Below are 13006 nucleotides of genomic sequence, written 5' to 3' on the forward strand. Positions count from 1 at the left end.
TTATCTTTCAAATGGGCACTATTAACCCCATAGGTATCAACGAACGCTTTTCATTCTACTAATTTACTCATGTTTATCTCGTCACCATGTTCCCACCAATAGCGTAGCTCCACTTTCTGCAGAAGACCCACACACAACCCACAATTCCTCCATTCGCTCTGACGAAGAGCTTATACTCAAAACGTCAGCTTTTTAGTTATTTCCTATTGCCTTTTATTACTTATTTAATCATCTATCAATATTAATTTCGTAGAGTATGTCTGTCAGAATAAAGATCATCGTCAATATCGGGAGCGGGCAGCTAAGTACGAATGTCATACCAACCCTAAAGCCATGCAGTTCATAGATTGCCTTATTTCCTGTGGTGCTTGTTAGAAACTGTCTGTGATCGGTATCTTTGCTCTCCTAACTGACCAAACTCAGTTTATACTTATGTAGTGGCTTTCAATTGCCTGGCTTCGATTACTTTGCTGTGAGCAGTTTCTCTTTGCTTCATTGAGGCAGGCATATACTTTTTTATGATATTTGATCGATATAGTTAATGAAATCAGAATAACCTTTTAACGAGGACATATTGCTCTAAGCCTTTTAGGGCGCCGTGAGCGAGGAAAAGTCAAGTAATAAGACACTTGCAAACAAATACGTGTTAAAAATGTTTCCAGTCTTTGGCTAAACAAAGCGCTAAAAATATATGACTCTATGTGGACATTCAAGAGAAAGAGAACACGCGTATGAGAGAAAAAGCATAAGCCGTATTTATTTACAGGATTCTTACACCAGAAAGTTTCAGTGGAAAGTTACCGCTGCACACATTTTTCCAGTAAAAGGAACTTATCAAAGACACTTCATAGAAAACTTGTTGAAGAAAAAAATTTGCTTAAATCCCTAGCCATTGTCCTTGCCAAGTCATCTTGAACGTTTTTTTCAACTCATCATTCGCCTACAGGTGCACTCTTCACAACGGAAAATAAGTAATTAAAATGATCACACATAGTTAGTAGAGGGGACTGGTTAGGAAACGCGGCAAACTTCAGTCGGATAGGTTATTGTTCGATTTTATCGAGGTCACGTGACAATGACCCTGCACACACAAATCCAAAATGGCACCGCGGGCTTGTTTCGACAGTCACGTATCGTTTAAGTTTTTGGATTTTCTCCGTGATCGAGCAACATCTTACCTTCAAAATATAGCTAAAAACATTAATCAAGTCAGTGGACATAATGCCAGGTGAAAATTGTTCAGTATTTGGCTGTGGAACGTGTAGGAGAAGTAAAGGAATTGAAATCTGGAAGCTACCGGCGCCGCGAAACACAGAATACAAGAAGTGGCGAGAAGACTGGCTGAAAATAAATAAGTTACTCTATGTTAGATACTTTAAACATATAGCCTTTATACTCGTTTTTGTCTATAAAATAATCATTAATGAGCAATATTTAATATGTTGCAGGTTGTAGCTACCAAATTAATCTTTTGTAATAAATTACTTATTGACAAATTGTTGCAGGCTCTTAATTCTAACTATATCTGCCTTTCTTGTTCTTTGCAGGCTGTACAAATTTCCTTTCGTAATGTTTTCGTCTTCCTTTGTTTACATTGAATTTTGTGTTTCTGTATAACATCTTTGGCCAGTGAGAAGCACCGTACAGTAACATATAAATGAATAATGCTGTCCAAAACATCTTTTGCAATGTTGTTATCTATGTCTGAGTCCAACAGCATGGTGTCATATGCTGAGACCAATTGAACATCACAAGCTGATTTGGATTCTATCTTAGCATTGTCAATCTTCAGCTGGAGACTTCCTGAGGTCAGAATCCCCTCTACTAACTATGGATCACAACACTCAGTTTTCATAAAACTCCTTTCACTTCGTAAAAAATTCCAAACTGAGGGATTTAAAATAGGCGTGAACGAAAACTCAAAGACAACAATAACCAAATGTAGACTCTTTGTCTCGTCTCAACTCTTAGATGAACTGTTGCCGCATACGCAGCTTCCGATCCATCTCCAAAATCGCGTAATTGAATTGAAATTACGCTCTCGTCTGAAAGATAACATCTTTGGATCTGGATACCTACGGCCTTTGACAGATCAGATAACTATTGCGAGTATCTGAAAGAAAGTCCCTCGTGGAAAAGGTCGTCCCAGCCATTTTTCAGTTTGCATAGATTTTGGAAGAGTGTCTTGATCGTTGTGAAAAGAGGTGAAATTCAGCCAGTGGATCGTATAACTTGGCCACGACCTTGAATACTGTGCGCTCGTTTAAGGTAGTTCTTTAGCCACGAATTCGAGGAGATTATTCGACAAAATTCGCCGAACCTGACGCGAACAACTGTTTCAGTATAATTTCAGAGCAGAGCTGAACAACAGAGAAATTTCTAAAATCATAACAATTTAATAACATTTATTAACATCTTATTTTAACAGTTTTCTCCCTGGAAATTATGTCATTGAAATTCACATTGGTTAGTTGAATAAAACTCCTTAAGCTTGTCAAAATTCCAAACTGAGGAATTAGACAACAGCAATCCAAAGTAAACTGCGTACTGAAAATAAATAAAAAAGACTAAGATACAAGAGCAAAATGCACACGACAGCCTCTTTTCAATGTCAAGGCCAAGCCCAATGTCCCCAACGCGATTGGCCAGTTCACAAAAAATCACGCACACCAGGCGTGAAAACAAAACAACGCGGGGGGGAGAGGGGAGAAGCGAAATTGAAGTCAAAAGAGAAAGAAACTTTCTAAGGAGACCCTTTGTTGAACAGGTGCAGTTTCGCAAATCCCTCTCTGGATTTCTCAAAAGTCGTGAAAGATAGAAACCCACGTGCTCCTGAATCGGATATCTCAATTGAAATCCAGCTTGAGGACGGTTTTCTCAGCGTCGTATTCCGTTTTTAGATTCCACGTTTTGCCTTAAGGTAATTTCCTTCAAATTTTTCGACTATCAAACTTTTTTTTAAATTTGGTATATTTAACATTCATGAAATAAAAAAAATGGGGGTCACCGTGCTTGTTTACACGTCAGCAGGCTCCTAAAATGGGATATTTTTCCCTGGTTGTGCGTTAAAATTTCGAATCACCTTTATCAGAATTTACCCTTGGTAACTTGAAAGACACAAAATTTTACTTTGAAATTAAAGCTTCTTTTATTAAAATAAGCAGTATTGCTTCATTTTTTAGCTGTTTTTGATTGCCTGGTTGTGGGGATTTTTCACTTTTTTGGAAAGTTCCGTTCTTAGCTTGAATCCTGACCTTGGCCAAAATACACCAAGTACGGAACTATTATCCAAAAAAAATCATGTTCTACTAACAAAAATTTTTTCTTCAAAAATATTCTTTATTAGACTGTTCTTAGCAAACACCTGAAAACAAATTGGGGGTCACTGTGCTTGTTTCCTCACAAACTGCCGTGAAAGGTAGATATGGTTTTGAGATCGCAGTCATCCCCTGTCATATTACGCTCCTAATTTGGATATATCAACAAAGTTGTAATGGTAAATTGGCCACCGTAATGATTACAAAAGCTGACGTTTCGAGCGTTAGCCCTTCGTCGGAGCGAATAGAGGAATTGTGGGTTGTGTGTGCTTTTAAAGGCAGAAAATGGAGCTACGTTATTGGTGGGTGCATGGCAACGAGAAAAACATGAAAAATTAGTGGAATGATTACGCTCCTAGCCTATCGCCACATTTTCCTTTTCATTATTCTCTTTCCACAGGTTTCTTTTGCTTTCTAAACTTTCCAGACATGATTCCTTTGCCGACTTTTCAATTTCGGGCCCTACTTCCCTCTCGCAAGTCTTCAGCGTGGACTCTCCAAGTGATGGTGAGTAGCACCTACGCTTGCGTGTAGCACACGTCCCCATAAATATGTCGATTTTTAAATCGGCATAATAAGTTAAAATTTATTTAAAAATTGGCTAGATGTTAAATGGGTGCTTTTATCGTGGAAACAATATTCTTAGCAACATTAAATGTAAACAAACCCGCAGCAAGCTTAGTGTTTACAGCAAAGATTGGTCTCCCTCGCGTTGTTCCGGTGCTACCTGCCGTGGGTCTTATTTCTTCGACAGATATTTGTCTCTCCACACTCGGAGTTTGAACAGTTTATGTAGAGTAGTGATCCTAGCCCAGAGACTGTTTCTTTTACGCAGTCGGAGAGCCGTAGAGCTGCCCCACACGCTTCACAGCTCCCGTCCAAAGCCTCCGTGAGGACATTTAATTCTACAACTCGACGGCCGCGAAGTACAAATCTACTGCAGACTTCCTGATCACGCACTTCCTTTTCATTTTCTTGTTTTTCGAGAGCAGACCTGGAAGTGTCAGCCGATTTGCGGCATTCTTATTACGAATAAAAGCTTTTGCTCCGCCTAAGCGTCCCTTGTCTGTTCTTTTCACGCTAGCAGGAAGAACGGCCGCCATCTTCGATGTCGCAATGTTATGAGCAGACAAGGTTGCGCAGTGCAAAACGAGGGAATCACCCTAAAATCCGAAATCTGGATTTCCAAAATCCAGATTTTCCAATGAAAAGCAAAGATTTCTTTGAACGCGGATTCTTATTTCTGATTGGCCATGACTTCCTCTCGACTCAGTTACCTAGCAACCTCATTCAAAATGGCGGACGGCTGTGGATTGAATACTGAAAGTATTGATGTCGCACTGTATAGTCCGGACGGTTGGTTTCGACAGCTGTGTTACATTTGTCAACCTTTTCTAAAAAAAAGAGTATTCTCCTCTTCACTCTGTGCATCGGATGTGGGAAGTAACTTCAAACCCTCCTGGATGAAAATTCGAATTTATACTTCGACAGGTGAGGTCTAATAACAAGACTTTCAACTTATTCAATGTCTATGACATGTATCTTATTAGTACCACTGCGTACTTATCCTTTAACAAATGTTGAAAGAACTGATCACCAAGCAATGGATTGGTGGACAAAACAATGACCTCCAGTCCATTTACCTAACCTCGTTGGACTACTCAAAGTACATAGACCATGCAACCTTTTGATCTTTTCGTTTTGCTTTTTGTTAGTCACAACAAACACCACGAGATTTAGGCGATTATTTTAAATATCCTAAATTCTTCCATCGAAATATAGTGCAAAGTCATTTAACCTCCCTCAGTATCGGTCATGAAGTGAGGCGAGAAATCGATAAAAAAAGCTGTTTGGTCCGTCAGTATGATATACGTTTATTATCCAATTGTGCTTCGTAGAGTACAAATAACGCGCGAGACGAGTACAGATGTCACGCGATATTTGTACTTCAGAAATGTCCACGAAACTCGCCCGCACTGAAATAACAATTTGGCGTGTTGGATAATAATCTCTTATTAGACGTTTTGTTATGTAGTATCACTGAGCATTTTTAGTCGTTGTTTGTAGTTGACTCACCCTATGGGCTAGTTAAAATACAGCACAACTCGTAAAAATACTCAGCAATATACTACACAAAAAACGTCAGACTTATAAGATATATTTATTAACCAATTGTGTTTTGAAGAGTACAAATAACGTGCAAGACATGCAAGCACAAATATCACGCGATATTTGTATTCCAGAAATATCTGCTAAATTCTCTCACACTGAAATAACAATTTAGCGTGTTGGATAGTAAATCTCGTCTTAGATGTTTTGTTGTGTAGTATTGCTGAGTAGTTTTTTACTCATTGTTTGTATTTTGACTTGCCCTACGGGCTCGTCAAAATACAGCACAACTTGTCAAAATACTCAGCAATACTACACAACAAAACAATATATGTATTGACTTACAGTGTGTACTAGAAACAAAATGTATCAAGAGCTTCATGAATTGAAATTTCATGAATTCAATTTCTCAAATGTAAAAGATATATTGACGAGTGCTGCCACAGCTTGTATCAATTGAAAGTGTTTCTGTTCTGGTAAATTAAAGCTCCCTTAGATATATACATTGTGCTTGTAAGGCCCTTTATTTATAAGCCCTTCTAAAACCTTTTACAAAGTTGTATATGCTCATACTATTAATTAAACCAGCAGTCTTATACTGTTACACTGAGTATTAATGGTATTGTTTTCAGCAAAGTACTTGTGCATTTTGGGGTCAAAAATCACTATAATGTGAATAAAACTAGTCTACAGTACAATGTACATTAGCATCAATGTTATCCAAGAAAAAAAAAAAACCACAGTCACTTATAAAACAACATTGAAGAATGAAGTAGGGCCTTTATTTATAAGCCCTTCTAAAACCCCTTACAAAGTTGTATATGCTCAGACTATTAATTAAAGCAGCAGTTTTATACTGTTATGCTGAGTATTAATGGTATTGTTTTCAGTGCAGTACTTGTATACAGATGTATTTGTTACATTTTGGGGTCCAAAAGTCACTAGCTATAATGTGAAATAAACTGATCTGCAATACATGTACATCAGCATCAACGTTATCCAAGAAAAAAAACAGTTGCCAATAAAACAACATCCAAGAATGAATTAGGGGTCGAAATGGTGTGACATGCATGCTGTACAGTTGTACATATATTTGGCTCAGACAGACAGCTCTGACTTGCCTCATCTTGATTTCTTTGTCCACATTTTGAGATTACTTTAGCATTAACACCATATCTAATAGTGTTTTGTCCCCTGTACCATTTACAATACATGTTAGTTTTGCTGGTTGACTTTCTGATGGAAATTTTTATCACTGTTCAAGTTGTTTCTCTGACTGTTACAATTCTAATGTGTTGGTGTCATGGCAACCACATATTTATTATAGAAGTCAACACAAAATTTTTTATGTGATTTGAACCTTACTGGATTAAGCTTTCAGTGATGATGCTGGGCATCCCTATGACAACCCTTGTTGAAAATCTTTCCTTTTTAGCTTTTGGGGGCAAATGAGTTCATTGTTCTTAGTTTTTGCTCTGAATCTGGCTTCATGGCTCACTGTTCCCTCTCTTGGTACTGTAGTGTCCAGTCCACCAGCAAGGACCGTTTCGTCGCTTAATTTTCACCTGCAGCTCAAATTGATTATTCATTGAAAATTTTGATTAGATTTGCTTTAAAATTTTGCCTATTAACATGTGGCTTTGTAGCTGATAGTTGGTAGTAGACTGCTCAACTAGTATCTTGGAGGCAGGGGTTCGAATCCTTTCAAAGCCTGAATGTTTTCTGGTTTCTTTTCTGCAATTGCTTATAATAATTATATGAATTACAGTCTACTTGTGAGGATCGTTTCTTTGCTTGAATTTCATCTGCAGGTCAAATTTGCTTCATTAAAATTATATCTTCTGTGATAACTGAACAACAGTTAATCAGTCACATTTGCTGATAAGGATATGAAAAATTGAATTCATTTCCCTCTTGTTTTTGTTTTAGTTTAGTTTTGTTTTTTATAGCAGATGACACAATGTAAGTTGATGAAGAGTAGATGATTTGGCTGCACTTGTCTGTGATTTCTATGAAGTACAACCTTTGGAACCATTTGAAAAGGGTTCAAGTAGCTTTAACATCTTATAAACTGAAGATCATTTCTTTATTAATTCCTTTTAAAATTTAGGAAATCCTTAACATTTTCATGAGCATCAAGCCTCAAATAGCTCTTTCTGAATTGTTGATGAAAGAGTATACATGTAGTCAGCTGTAGAAACGATTTTCAGTTCTAGCTGCAGTTAAACAACAATTAAAAAAACCATGACGTGTGTTTAACAACTAACTTAATGACTCGCATGTATGCTTAGGCTGCAACTGAATTAATAAACAAAATTGGGTCCTTCACTAATTTCTTTCCAAGCTTACTAATGACAGCATCATGCACCTGTGTTTATCTCGGACAGTTAAGTGTTCTGTTTATTGTTGTACTCGGTCAACCTGAGCAAAAAATGATCATGCTTCCTCTACAATTTGTTATTTGAGCTTACTAAATACACCTTCCAAACACTCTGAGTAAAAACATGCATGACTTCAACATACTTAAATCTCCTCCGTTTTCTAAATGTGAAAATTAAGGAATAAAATGAGTAAGTTTCTAAAGAAACTGTGGTGCTGCGTCGGTTGGGGTAACATGGTAATTTGGTTTTATCAACTAAGTTGAAATTGTAAATTGGCCACCACTGTAAAAGAGTTAAAAAGCCGACGTTTGGAGCGTTAGCCCTTCCTCAGAGCGAATGGGAGAATCGTGTGTTGTGTGTGTTTATATGCAGAAAGTGGAGCTTAAAAGCTGGGTGGGAACCGGGTGACGAGAAAAAGACGAATGAATTAGTAGAAATGAACAGCATTCGTTGACACTGCTTAGAATGATTATAGGTAGATAAAGTGTCTGGCGACTGGTTTTGATGTGTCCTTGTCATTCCTTTCTACGTCGCGAAGGTGTTCTCAGAATCAAATAGTTTGATGACATCAGTCAGAAGACGAGAATGCTGTCTATTCTTTTTAAAGGAAGTAAAACTGATTCGCTTTTAAAAATAAATCTTTTGAACGCTATTATTGTGTCTTGAGATCTCAAGAAAATAAAAAACACAATCAAGAGGTAAGAAATGGCCATTTTCAAAATCAACTCAGTAATCTTGCCGCAAACCAACAACTCGCGATAACCACGTCGAGCGGTTCACAAGCAGCTGCTGCTCTGGCCATTTAAAAAAAAAAAGAGATCATTATTTGCGTCAGTAAATACAGCATTATTTTGTAGCATCTAATTGTCCAGGCAGATCATAATTGCCATTACAAAGCGTGGTCAATGTTGTTATTTCATAATGATGTACTTCTTACTGGCTGAGATAAATTTAAATGGTTTTTCTTGTTTTAATTATAACAAAGCTGGAAGCCTCGCTGCTTCGAATTCAACATTAAAATTTTAATGATTAAGAGAAAAGATGAGCTTCAAGCTCAAAGTCTGAACTACTTTCTTGTTACATTCCAGCTTAATTTGTTCAAGTTGTTAAGCTTTAATTTAATTCTGTTCCAAATGTAATGAAATGAATTCAATTTCTCAAATGTAAAACGTATTTTCATGAGTACTGCCACAGCTTGTATCAAAGTGTTTCTGTTCTGGTAAATTTAAGCTCCCTTATAAGGGAGCTTAAGTATTAATGGTATTGTTTTCAACAAAGTACTTGTGCATAATTTGGGGTCAAAAGTCAATATTATAATGTGAATAAAACTAATCTACAGTACATGTACATTAGCATCAATGTTATCTAAGAAAAAAAAAAACCACAGTCACTTATAAAACAACATTGAAGAATGAAGTAGGGGTCAAAATGGTGTGACATATACATGCTGTACAGTTATACACAGGCTTAGACAAACACCAAGCTTGCATTTAGCTGTTACCTGAACTTAGTTTCTCTGTCCACAATTTTAGATTACTTTAGCATTAACACCATATCTAATAGTGTTTTGTCTCCTTTACTATTTACAATAGATGTTAGTTTTGCTGGTTGACCTTCTGATGGAAACTCTTATCACTGTTTCTCACTGTCAAAATTCTCATGTGTTGGTGTCATGGCAACCACATAATTATGATAGAACACAAAGTTGTTTTAAGTAATTTGGACCTTATCAAAATACAATTTTAAAAGTAAAGTTCATGATTTCCTCCTCCAGAGACTCGAAAAATATGACGATTATATTGATTTGTCTGCTTTAATAGCACAACTATAAGACCCCAGCTTGTTCTGTTTTCTTGCCTTATCTTAAATGTATTAATGTAGTTGCAGGGCAGGAAACTTGGCCCGTCCGAACGTCCGAGACGGGTAACTTTTCCATTCGGACAAGGAAAAAGATGATCGAAGTTGTGCGATTGGACAAGGAAGGCCTAGCTTATACGTCGCGCTACAGTCGAATTTAATTCAAGGTCCCACAAGCAATTAAATTTGATGATAGCGCGACGTCTAAAACGAATTAAATTCGTCTGGTAAATTAAATTCGTCCTTCACGTTTTTACCCGTCTTGGTAAGACGGATAAAATAGCGATAACGCGTCTTCAGTTTTAACGTCCCACTAGCGCCGCGTCGAATGAAATGCATACATTTTCTTAATGTATTTCAATTTATTTTGGCGAGCCCGCAGCGACCCGAGGCACTGCATTTGGGAAGAGAATTAAATTCGATCGTATTGATTTCGATGCAGAAAACCACGCCACGGTTTACGTCGAAGGAACGACGAATTTAATGGAATTAAATTGGTCTGAATTAGATTCGACTGAGGCGACGTATAAACTAGGCCTAAGTTGTAGAGCTCTAACGTTGCCTGACTTTGGATAGATAATAAATCATTTTTTCCCTATTTTACAACTAAGACCCTAGGAAATAAACTTTCTTTTCTTTTTGTGCAAGCTGTGTATTTGATTTCTTCGCTCAGCGTCGCCATTGATTTCCACTTAACTGGGGCATTGTTGAACTGATAAAAAAGGATTTTTGAAACCCTAAATTGCCTTTGCCGATTTTTTGGGACAAGTAGTTTTGTGGTCCGGACAAGTAAAATACACACTACACTTGTCCAAAGGGACAAGTGAATTGAAAAGAAAGTTTCCCGCCCTGCTTTGTAATTTGTCTAGAATTTTGAATCTCTTCACTGTAAATCTTTTTTATTTCATATTTTTTAATATATGTATTAAACACTGCCCGCCTCGACTAGCCTTTGCTGACTGCGGGCAGTACATATTTCTTGTAATATTGTAATATGTCATTAAACTGTCATCAAAACTGTCACCTTACTGGATCAGGCATCTGCGGCAAAGTCAAACAATAAGCATTTTTCCTTATGATTCTCTAGAGTTAGGCAAGCAACTGTGGCGAGTTTTGAAAAGTTTAGAAGAAGTCTTGAGCATTAATTTACCCTCTGTTAGATCTATGACGAGGGAATATCTCTGAAATAGTCGACATTTTAAAATTTGCTACCATTACTCTGTCAGATGTTTGTTTTTGAAAGCATTATTTTGTGATTAAGGTCCTTAAAACCCATGGATTATTGTCAAATGAGAACTATCCATTGTTGATGACTTTGATTTAATCCAGCTCCCTGGCAGTTTTTAAATTTGCTTTTTTTTTCTCTAATTGCCACATTGTTGGTCTTGGTCAGGCGGGCCAACTCGAGACGCTGAAAAAATGAGCTTTACCGGTAACCTTTTCTCCGCATCTCCTTAAAGTAAATTCTCATAGCAATTAGGCAAGACTAAGACATGAAAAGCTAAACGAAGAAAACATTATCAAAACCACCAAAGAGACGTATGCTTTTTTTAGGATGTACATAAAAGTTATGAATTCACCTGCCGACGCAAAGACAATGTCTATTTTTTTCTCGTTTCAGACTGGCCGGATTCCTAGCAGCTTGTCCGTATTTGTTTAAAGCCATTCTAGGTCCAGTAGGAAGAATAACGGCTGATATGCTCATAAGATACAAGATTTGTAAAGTTGGTACAATAAGGAAAATTTTCTACGGGGCAGGTAATACTTACATTTGTATATCTGTAAGTAGTTAGCAATCGCTAAGGCCAGTAGCATAAACTATAATTCTGTTAAGGCTCGCATATGATCGTCTTTTTCGCGGGGATTAGTAAAATTATCATATGACCCGACTGGCCCCGCTCGCGCAATCCCATAGAAAAGTGTACCAAAAGCTGACGTGTGCAGGGCTGGACGGGTTGACGTGAGCCGGTCGGGAAAAAGCCATCCGGCTTTGATTCTCTTGTACGCCTTTATTGCACAAAAAAACAAACGAACATTCTTCGCATTTGTTGCAAAAAAAAAAAAGTGACAACAGTGAAAAAAAAAAAAAAGAGAAAATAAGTAAGGTTTTCGATGAATTGAGTTTCTTGTTCTGACTTGAGAAAATAAAAGAAAAGTTTTTTTAATGTAGAATCGTTTTTGTGGTATTTCGCGCGCGCCAATCTATGGCGTTCCATTTAAGTCAAAACAAACTTTTCAAATTTTCAAAACTTATAGTCTGAGCGTATGTGGAGAAGATGTATACGGGCCATGCGTAAACCTCACTTGATGGATGAAATTTTGACTTCAAGATTCACTTAAAGATGAATCTTCTCCGATTCTGTCCATAGGTTTATTAGCTGGAATATTTATAGTGGCAACAGGCTATATTTGGCTAGGGAGAACAAGTGTTATATTCCTGGTGTTGGTTGTTGAATTTTCTGGTTTAAATGCTATTGGTTACGCTGTCGATCATTTGGACATTGCCCCACCCTTTGCATCAGCTCCTGGATTTATAACCCAGTAAGTAGACATGTATAAGAGGGACCTCAAGGAACCAACCACACATGCTTTGTTTCGAAACTGAATCTGCACTTTTTCTGCCCTGTACATTCGACTGTTTACAGTGGTAGTCCATTCCGCAAGCTTAAAGGCTGTAATTGTTTTTCTCATTTAGATACAAGAAGATTGGAGGATAGTGTTCTGGAACACACTTATGTTAACGCCGTAATTTTCTACACACAGCCTTGTTTAGGAGAACGCCAGCCATGGGCATCACCTACTACGCAGAAGATATAGACAAAGAGGAATAAGACTCCTAGGACTCACACAGAATGATACAGTGCTACAGTAGAAACTACGTGGTAAGGTCCAATGGTTACATGTTCCAGTATCCCGGTGGCAAGTTGGTTCTAGTCCTTGCTCTTTTGTTCTGTTTAATTAGTGCGAAGCAAAGAGCGAAGGAATACTTACCAACGAGTGGCTCATAGTGAGACGCAATAATTCTACTTTATCATCCGACCGAGGCTAGGAGTATAGCAGTTTGAAGGGCGTGATAAACAATTTTGACTTTTTATACGATCAGTATCATCTTCGATGTCGACCTTAATTAAGAAAAAATATGAACATTTGGCTTCGATGAACAAACGTAAGATAAGTTCTAACTGAGGAATAAATCTATAATCATTCTACTACTTTGCAGTATTTCTTTACTTAGCGGTCCACATGTTCTGATCTGGGAGAGGAGGGGAAAGCGTACTGACACTGCTGTGAAGAACCGTATTATCTTTAGCTGGGCTACCGGAATCTTTCGTCTCCAGGCTG

At 37.5% G+C, this 13006-nt stretch overlaps 2 long non-coding RNA genes across 3 annotated transcripts in view; both read left to right on the forward strand.

Moving 5' to 3' along the window:
• The window catches only part of LOC148742395 (uncharacterized), a 280537-nt gene that overhangs the window by 217938 nt on the left and 49593 nt on the right, over positions 1-13006 (forward strand). The window lies entirely within an intron of this gene.
• Positions 4474-9882, forward strand: LOC148742404 (uncharacterized). The gene is made up of 3 exons (XR_015999760.1): positions 4474-4808; positions 7376-7476; positions 9689-9882. It is a non-coding gene; the product is annotated as an uncharacterized LOC148742404 (long non-coding RNA).

This window comes from Stylophora pistillata, chromosome 1 (assembly GCF_964205215.1).
Source record: "Stylophora pistillata chromosome 1, jaStyPist1.2, whole genome shotgun sequence".
Classification (NCBI taxonomy): domain Eukaryota; kingdom Metazoa; phylum Cnidaria; class Anthozoa; order Scleractinia; family Pocilloporidae; genus Stylophora; species Stylophora pistillata.